Raw genomic sequence first — 10,150 nt, forward strand, 5'->3', positions numbered from 1 at the left:
ATATATATATATATATATATATATATGTGTGTATATGTGTGTGCACATTATATATAAAAAGCATTGTATATTTTCAAATTAATATAAAAAAGTAGTTTAGTCTGTCATTCATTAAATGTTATATGCCTTTTTAAAGACTGACTGTGTTAAACCATCATTAAATGGATGTAAATCTCTGAATCAGTGAATCTGTGGTATATGGCAAAGGACTTAAAAATAGGTAAAACGTAGTTTAGCATAAAGTAATAATGCTGGTTCCTGGTCACATAAGGTTGACAAATAAAGCTGGACTAAACCATATAAACGCCTGATGTGCTTCACAGAAAGCAGGTCTACAATGGCAGTAAAAGAGGGTAATACTGTGGTACTTCGATATAAAGTCTACCTGTGCACAAATGCACACTTGTTTCTGTCTATTTGAATTCCAGTTTTCCAATAAAATATAAATATTTTAAATGTGCCTGAGTCTAAACTCTGTAATACTTCTATTTTCTCATTAATGTCAGCTTTAAAACACACCCCCTGAAAAATTACTGCGATATATGATATATACTGACTTTGACTGAACCATATTTATGCATCACAAAATTGTTTTAGCATGGTACATGTCTAAAAACTGCTATTGTACAGGTCCAAAAAACATGTACAATAGCCAGAAAAACATGATATTATCATGGTACTATATCCTAAAGAGCATGATATTATCATAGTGACAGTGACAAAACCAAACCAAAATCTATTGCCATGGTGCATTTTCAAAAAACATGGTATTCTCTTGGAACCATGTCCAATATAATATAGTATTACCATGGTAACATGTCACAGAAACACACAGTGACGTGTATCACATAAACATAGGAATGAATGGAAAGTTTCATATTACTGTAGAGATTCCAAACAAATGATGTAATCCCTCAAGTCTTATCTTTTATTTTTGCATGGCTGCCTGTCAGATCTAGAGAGCAGTGAACAGCTGAACACTCCCATTATAATCAGTGCTGATCTCTTACAGGACGTCTTTCTCCATTCTGTCAGGAGTGGGACTTCATGAGCTGCGCTGGAGACATGTCAACAATGCCTGTAATGTTCACTTTGAGTGTTCGTTGTGTTTGACGTGACATGTTGATACCTGAGGATGCAGGACTGGACGTGTCCGCCATGTAACACCTGGCCTCAGGTAACAGACCAGGCGATGAGACGATCCCCTCCCTCTAAAACACGACCCTCGGTCTCAGCTAAAACAAATCTGTCAGGCTTAGGATCCACTACATTCCTCAGTAGACAAAACAATGGAGGTCTATTTGGAAACACTTCACTTGATGCCTGTATATTTAATGCATTGTAAATGTATGCTTAAAGCAATATGGGCCTTTTTAATGAACTTTTTAAAAGAAATGATTCCCTTGTGAAAAGAAGCACACATTGGCATGTTTTTAAAAAGTGTACTTATTACAGAAATAATACACTTTACAATGATACACATAAGTGTGAATTAAATTGCATGTCATTTAAATTACACAATTAAAAATGCCATTAGATGAACTTAAGAGTGCTTTTTGACCCCCCTTAGTAAGTCTTTATCTTTATTTCAACTTCTGTTGTCTTGTACTGATAAGCATTTATGGTACTCTTTACATACTCTTTAATGCCATTTAATGTCATGCATTTAAATGTATTTGTAACTTAATGATTAAGTTGCAATTTAGTGCATTTAAAATGCATTAACTTCAATTGTGATATCAAATAACACCCTTTAGCATGTTAGTCAACACATTAAAATAAGTGCACTTCTGCATGACAAAAGACGATTAAACAAAGATCTTAAATGTACTTCAGAGTGAAACTTTCAATTTGACATCATTACAAAGTGCACTTTCTAAACGTGTTCAGAAACAGTCATGAAAGTATACTCTCTTTGGGTACACTTAAGTGGCCTTTTATTATTCGCAAGTACAGTTTTATTCTTTTCAGATTTGAAGCACACTAGAAGTGCACATTCAAAACAATTAAGCACACTTCTTTTCACAAGGCTTGTATGTGATCAACAGCATTTGAAGCATTGTAAGCTTTATATGCATTGCTTCACAATGAAAATTGTACTGCATTAAAATAGCTATAATAGTCTACAATGCTTGTCTATTCATGGCTTAACCTTAAAAGGGTAATGCATTATTAACACATCAGCAATTTACTTTAATCGTTATAATGAACGCATTATACTCTTTAAGGGCGTAACCTGAGTATCTTCATGTATTCTATTCATGCAATAACTGTGACAATAATTATTCACTAAAACACATTATAAGATGTATTATATGGCATTATGAATGCATTAGGAATACCTTTACAGCAAATGCATTATATAAACATGCTTCAAGTAACGTATGGGCGAATCATTAAAACCATCCCAAGCCATAAAGCATGTCTCTAACAAATAGGAAAAAGCTGTGTCTCACCAAATTATATATTGTACATAATTATCAGGTACGTTGATTCAAAACAAGAAAGTCAAGAATGAAATGCTTTTACTCGTGGTCTGTTTTGTGTGTCACTATGTATATTTGATTTTTTTTTTCAGTCAACCTTTTTAGATATTGGTTGTGGAGTCTATTTGATTTTTTTTCGTCAATAATAAGAATAACAGATACATTTTATTACCTGTCAATTATTACATATCAAGCATTTGTTGTATTACCTGTAATTTTTATGCTGCTTTAAATGCACACAAAATATGACAGTAAAGTACAGCATATGAATCTAATGAGAATCACCTTATGGATGCAATACAGTAAGAATCAAATCAATCAGTAAAAATCAATGTCATAATGAATATACTTGTATTTAGGGGTGAAATGTGCAATTCATTTTTTTTCCTTTTGGGGTGAAATGTAACTTGTTCATGAGGTTCACTTGTATATTCAATATTAATGTAACATCAAAGGTATCTGAAGCTCAGTGACTGAAATAGGTCCGAGATTTCAGTATGAATCAGAAGCGCTGTTGTTTACAGATTCACTTCAGGTTCAAAGCAGAGGCACAGACAATTGAACCTCAGTTTTATAGGAAGTAAGGAAGATGCATTGCCTCACAAAATGTCCGTTCGGACCCCCGGCACCTCTTTAAATCTGCTACTGAACGACACACAAAAGCCATTGTGTGCACAGCGCTGACAGAAAACACAGTGTGAGTATGCACATGTTTGTCCTTAATTCCCTTCCCTTCAACTAACATAAGACAAAAAGAGTGTCACTATCGATCAAAGGTGCATATTATTTGCTTTCAGCTACGTTAAGCCCTTTTTTTCTGAAGCAATAACAAAGACACATGGTTGATGTGAACATCCCCCGAGAACAAGCCTGCACACAACACAATGCTCTCAATACACAACGTAACATGAGATCTGGCTGATCTGGCTGAACCAAACACACACAACATTCCAGTATCAGACAGCCAAAAGACTCTGGCTTATACTTGTTTCTCTTTCTTTTCCTGTTGTCCGCATGGAAAAACAGATCAGAGATGATACATGGCGAACAGCAGATGTGTGTTGACAAGCTAATGGCATACCAGCTGGCAGGTCGCTCAGAGTTGCTCAGCACTACACAGAGAGCATGACACAATAGAGCTTTTATTTCAGTTTCAACCGACCGGTTCGCATTGCAACCCGCAAGACGTCCTACATCACACTGTGTTTGGGCTGAGATTTCCAAAGGAAACAGGGGCCTGACTGTGTCGCCCTGCACGCTGACAAACAAAATCTACTTTAAATGGAACCAAAGTGACTCTTGTGAATTATAATCATTGCACATAGACATCTGAAATGACACAGATAGCAGGGTGTTCCCTGCCTAAATACACCGGTTAGGTTTTAATTTATGGCTGCCTGATTCATGTTTAGCCTGAGGCGCGGGTCAAGTTTAACAGACGCAGATTAAATCAGGTTTGTCCTGTGAGTAAGCAAAGAACACCTGTTTGGATGTTTATATAGAGGAATCTCAAGGAAACCTGTGATTACATTATACCTAAAAATAAAATAAAATAAAATCATGACAGTTCAGCAACAAAAAAATACATGCAATGAATATGCAATAAAAACATCCGTTCGGACCTCCGGCACCTCTTTAAATCTGCTACTGAAAGACACACAAAAGCCATTGTGTGCACAGCGCTGACAGAAAACACAGTGTGAGCATGCATATGTTTGTCCTTAATTCCCTTCCCTTCAACTAACATAAGACAAAAAGAGTGTCACTATCGATCAAAGGTGCATATTATTTGCTTTCAGCTACGTTAAGCCCTTTTTTTCTGAAGCAATAACAAAGACACATGGTTGATGTGAACATCCCCCGAGAACAAGCCTGCACACAACACAATGCTCTCAATACACAACGTAACATGAGATCTGGCTGATCTGGCTGAACCAAACACACACAACATTCCAGTATCAGACAGCCAAAAGACTCTGGCTTATACTTGTTTCTCTTTCTTTTCCTGTTGTCCGCATGGAAAAACAGATCAGAGATGATGCACGGCGAACAGCAGATGTGTGTTGACAAGCTAATGGCGTACCAGCTGGCAGGTCGCTCAGAGTTGCTCAGCACTACACAGAGAGCATGACACAATAGAGCTTTTATTTCAGTTTCAACCGACCGGTTCACATTGCAACCCGCAAGACGTCCTACATCACACTGTGTTTGGGCTGAGATTTCCAAAGGAAACAGGGGCCTGACTGTGTCGCCCTGCACGCTGACAAACAAAATCTACTTTAAATGGAACCAAAGTGACTCTTGTGAATTATAATCATTGCACATAGACATCTGAAATGACACAGATAGCAGGGTGTTCCCTGCCTAAATACACCGGTTAGGTTTTAATTTATGGCTGCCTGATTCATGTTTAGCCTGAGGCGCGGGTCAAGTTTAACAGACGCAGATTAAATCAGGTTTGTCCTGTGAGTAAGCAAAGAACACCTGTTTGGATGTTTATATAGAGGAATCTCAAGGAAACCTGTGATTACATTATACCTAAAAATAAAATAAAATAAAATCATGACAGTTCAGCAACAAAAAAATACATGCAATGAATATGCAATAAAAACAAGTGCATTACAGTACTGCGAATCCATTGAGAATAATCAGTGATATTAACAGAAATGATAAAAAAAACTCAAAAGTAAAACAAAATGCATTATTTTCATCATGAAATACACCTTGTGAAAAGAAGTAGCCTACTTTAAAAAATAATACTTATTATGGAAATAATATACTTTAAACGTGGATTTGAAAAAGTGAAAACTGAATGTAAAAAAGTGAACTGAATGTAATGTTTTTTCAGACATTTAGTTGCATGTTAATTGCAATTAAATGAAAATGTATTATAGTTTACATACATATTAAATGGAATTAGCTGAAATGTAAAGCACCTTTTGACCCACATTAAATGCGTCTTTATTATTCATTTCATAATTACTCCTATTATCTCTGAAATTGGGATATTTTACATGCATTTTAGTGTGTTAGTCAACATATCAAAACATGTCATGAAATAGAGTTCATCAACAAATTTCCTGTAGTTCAAACAATCTCATTATACAGTAATGTGGAAAAATAAATGCAATAAATATCTAATAAAAATATGCATTACAGTAATGAAAATCTAATGAGAATATTCATATAATAATTATAATAGAAATTATCTAAAAAAATCTAAAGCAAAACTTACCGCAACCACACCTTGTGAAAAGAGGTATACTTTAACGTACTTTAAAAATAATAATAATATGTATTATGAAAATAATATACTTTAAAAGAATATAAGTGCTACTGAATGTAATGTTTTCAGACACTTAATTGCATGTTAATTGAATTAAAATGAAAGTGTACTATAATTTAAATTTATATTAAATGCAGTTAGCTGAACTTTAAAGTGCTCTTTGACCCACTTATGTAGGACTTACATCTTTATAATTAATGTTTTGCGTGCATTTTAATATGCTAGTCAACATATCAAAACGTGTCATGAAAATAATTTCACAATGCAAAAAAAAAAAAGGACCAAATAAATAAATACATTCTTAACAAAGCGTAATAAAGCTTAAATTATTAATACAATTTCATATTTCTTTTCTATTTTGGGGTGGAATGTGACCTGGACATGTTTTGATGAGATTAACCCACACAATGTCACATCCAATCACAGAAAGCCAACAACAAGCCCTCAAAAACTTCATCCTGTCTTTCTTCTTCTCATTCTTTCAGCCTAAGCACCCGAGTGAGAAGTGTTGGGTTTCAGAATACAAAACTCTCAAGCCCAAGTGAAACTCAGAAACTAACTTCCCAATCTGTAATCCAGTTTCACGTCTGTGCAGGCATGTTAAATGTGCCAGACAAACTTTCCTGAGTAAACTCGTCCGAGTAAAATCTCCTTCACGTCCTCATTACATTAAAAAGTATTGTGAAGGCTCACGTTACCTTTGTGAACGGGGGTCTTGAGGGAACAGAAGCAGGTAGTTCAGAGTGTGATTTGTAGATGATGTGAGTAAAACACTTCTCCAGGCACCAATTTTACAGCTCCGATCTGCTTTCGTACAAAGAATATGCCTTTTTTCATTGCAGGCAAAAGCTTCAGGCACACAGTTCCACACTTGCAGGTAAAGGAAGTTGTCATTTGAAAGCTCTTTGTACACAGTGGGTGTTCCCTTATGGAGCAACAGTTTTCCCTGCGTCGAAATAGGACAAGTAAGAACAGAGGAGTCTTTGCACAGGTGGGCGGGATATGGGGTGGAGTGCAGACGAATAGAGCGTATGAGAAATGGCCTGTATTGTCTGCAAGTATTAGGATTGTTAAAGGACGTTTAGTTATTTTGTTGTTTAAATCGGCTTAAATTGAGATTGAAAAAGAGTTTAAGCTTTGAGTAGTATTTCAGTCCTTTACATTTAGGTTTTTGAACACTGTCCTCATACACAATGGCATTATAATAGAGCAGAACAGTGATGCAACATTTAAAATCCTCTCATTTTGTGTGTAGAGACGTGTTTCAAATACGTCAGGTAAATAGGTTAAAGGTAAATCAGTTACACATTACACATATTAAATGCTGTTATGCAACCATGGTAATATGAATTTAATGACTAATCTCGCTCTCTGGGATTCTTTAATAGAAGCAACTAAATGTGCAGCGCTCAACGGAGCAACCGTTCTTCTGCGTCTTGATGTTTCACTCTAACACTTTCAGCAGGTGCTGTCTGCAGTGCATTCATAAATCCAAACAAAAAGGGTTCAACGTCCTTTGAAGTGACTTCCCATAAAACCATTTGATATTTTATTGCCCCACCACGTAATGAAAAGGTTACTAAATGAGCAAAGTGTGTCTATGCCTTGAAATAACTTGAGTTTACATCCACAACAGAATGTCTACTTCTTATGCCACCTATTATCATACTTCACTTCCCTTGAAATTAATTTCAGCTTCAGTACTGTGAATTGCAAAAGACATCCGGTTCAAAGTTGGAACGATTGAGTCACTTATCCATATTTAAGTGTGTAATCGTATAGGATATTTACCACAAATTCCATTAACATTATCTCCTATTGTCGTCCTAGTTCAAATAACTACTTTTATGACCGTTGCCATGTCATGGATTCCTTGCGTCACTGTATTATAAAAAGAATGCTTATAATATACTTTAAAAGAATGCACTTCAGTATGAACTGAATGTAATGTAATTTGCAATTCAATGAAAAAGTATTATAGTTTCAATTTATATTAAACGCAATAAGCTGCGACTTTAGAATGCCTTTTGGCCCACTTAAGTAGAACTTATGTACATCTTTATATGTAATTTCATAAATTAAGCATTAGTGTTAGTTCTGGCAGGTCACGTGAGTCAAGCTTGCATCGGCTGATCACATCTACCTATAGGAATACGACACCTATCGCGGCATTCCTATATAAGCTCTATTCAGTATTATTCAGCAGCTTTTCAGCTTGCTCCGGAGCAAATTACCCTCCTCCATCCCCAGCTCCTCCTTTCGCCACAGTCAGGACTTGGCTTTCTGATATTCCTTGCTAATCAGACTCCTTTATCTTGACTAAAGTGTTACACTTAAATATCAAGTACATTAATGATATCTGCCTTGTTCTGTTCTGTTAACCCTAGGGGGGTTATTATTGCTGCTCTCCCTGCTCATTCATGACAGGCTGCATGGATGGGCAGGGAGTTTTTTGCCCAGAACAGAACCATACCGCCAAACCAAACTTTATGCTAAGTATCTATCATTTTGATGATAGTGGTCCTGACAGAATTACTTTTATTGTCTTCGAAATATGGTAAAAGTGTATCGCCAAATGTACTGACAAGCACTAAAACATACTTTTTAATGTAATTTCTATTGAAATGTGTACTCATGTATTTAAACATATTTGTAATTACACATTTGTTATGATGAAGATGCAATTTAGTACATTTAAAATATATTAACAATGCAATATCGAATAACACACTTACACACATGTGCACTTTAGTATGTTAGTCAACATCAAAATAAGCATGACATGATTTAAAATGTAATTTAAAGTAATTCAATATTTTTTATTATTACTTGTTAAAAGTGTACTTTAGCATGTTAAGAAACATGAAACACTCTCTCTTTAAGTGCACTTAAGTGGCCTTTCATTTCATTAATATTATATTATCTACAAGTGGTTTTTTTTTTAAATACACTTTAAAGAGTTGAAATACACGACAAGTGCGTATTCAATACAATTAAGTACACTTCATTTTCAGAAGGCATACTATATAAAATTATACAACTAGTTCAGAGATCAATTTTGAAAAATACAAAATTTTCATACTAGAGATCCAGTTGCAAATCCTGGCTGAAAACGAAAGTGAGTTCTCTGTTAACACAACACTTATGCATTACTAAAAACCATGGTGCATTGGTATTTACCAAGCAGACTCTTAATTAAATTATTAGTTTCATCCTACCTCAGAAGGCTCTATTGCTGCTTCATCCGCGCTCAGGTCTCCTCAGCTGCCCTCTGCACAACCTCGCCTCTGCCTGCAAGAAGTCACATGTGAGTCTGAATGAGAAAGAAAGCCATCCTATGCTCAAGTGTAAACATAGGAGTGCTTCCTTGACTGCAGTGAGTAAACAGCCTTCCACAAGCATTTACAAAAACTGCTGTCTGACCTTATTATGGCCTTAGGAAAGGGCTGAATAAAGATGTTTAGTGTGTGTGTGTTTTTTGAATTTTAATGGTTTGGATTGGTCTCAGCGCATTAGAGTAACAAAAAAACAGGTTTTACAGCCTTGTAAAAGGAGATGACTTATGAACAGCTAAACAGAGAGAACAAATGAGAGGAAAGTGGATAAAGAAGAATGATGCAACTGAAATATGTGTATTCAAAAATGGATTTAATTTGTAATTGATCATTGACAATAACCATATTTATTGGCTGCGCTAGGAATGTTGGAATAGCTAAAACCACATTACTCATACAATTGTATTAAAGGCTTCAAGGGTACAACAGTTTGTCACTGGGGCAGTACTCTCAAAGGGCCTCTGTACCTTCTAAAGGTACAATATTTGCATATTTTTGTTCTGACAGTGTACTGTTTGAAGCTGCAATGCAACTCATTATGTTATCACTGCCAAAATTGTAACACAAAATCATAAAATAATGAAATATATTTTTATTTATGAGAAATAATATATGTGCTCTGTGTGAGCTTACTGTGCTAAGACAAAATTGCATCCAAGAAGTAGATGAATTTGTTTATTCGTGGGAATGGATTTGGTTGAAATAGCATTGCATCAGTGTCTCAGCAATGGATGCTCTGCAGTGAATGGGTGCCGTCAGAATGAGAGTCCAAACAGCTGATAAAAACATCACAATAATCCACAAGTAATCCACACCACTCCAGTCCATCAGTGAACATCTTGTGAAGTGAAAAACTGCCTGTTTGTAAGAAACAATTTCATAATTAAGACATTAGGTAACTTTAAACGGTCGCTTCTGGCTAAAATACAAGTCGATAATCCATAATAACGCTTCCTCCAGTGAAAAAGTGCATCTCCTGTTGTCTCTCACATCAAAATCCAGCCACATATTTGTTTAGAGCTGTTTAAACGCTGCTTGATCTG

Source organism: Sinocyclocheilus rhinocerous, unplaced genomic scaffold, assembly GCF_001515625.1.
Source record: "Sinocyclocheilus rhinocerous isolate Xijiao unplaced genomic scaffold, SAMN03320098_v1.1 scaffold470, whole genome shotgun sequence".
NCBI classification, from domain to species: Eukaryota; Metazoa; Chordata; class Actinopteri; order Cypriniformes; family Cyprinidae; genus Sinocyclocheilus; species Sinocyclocheilus rhinocerous.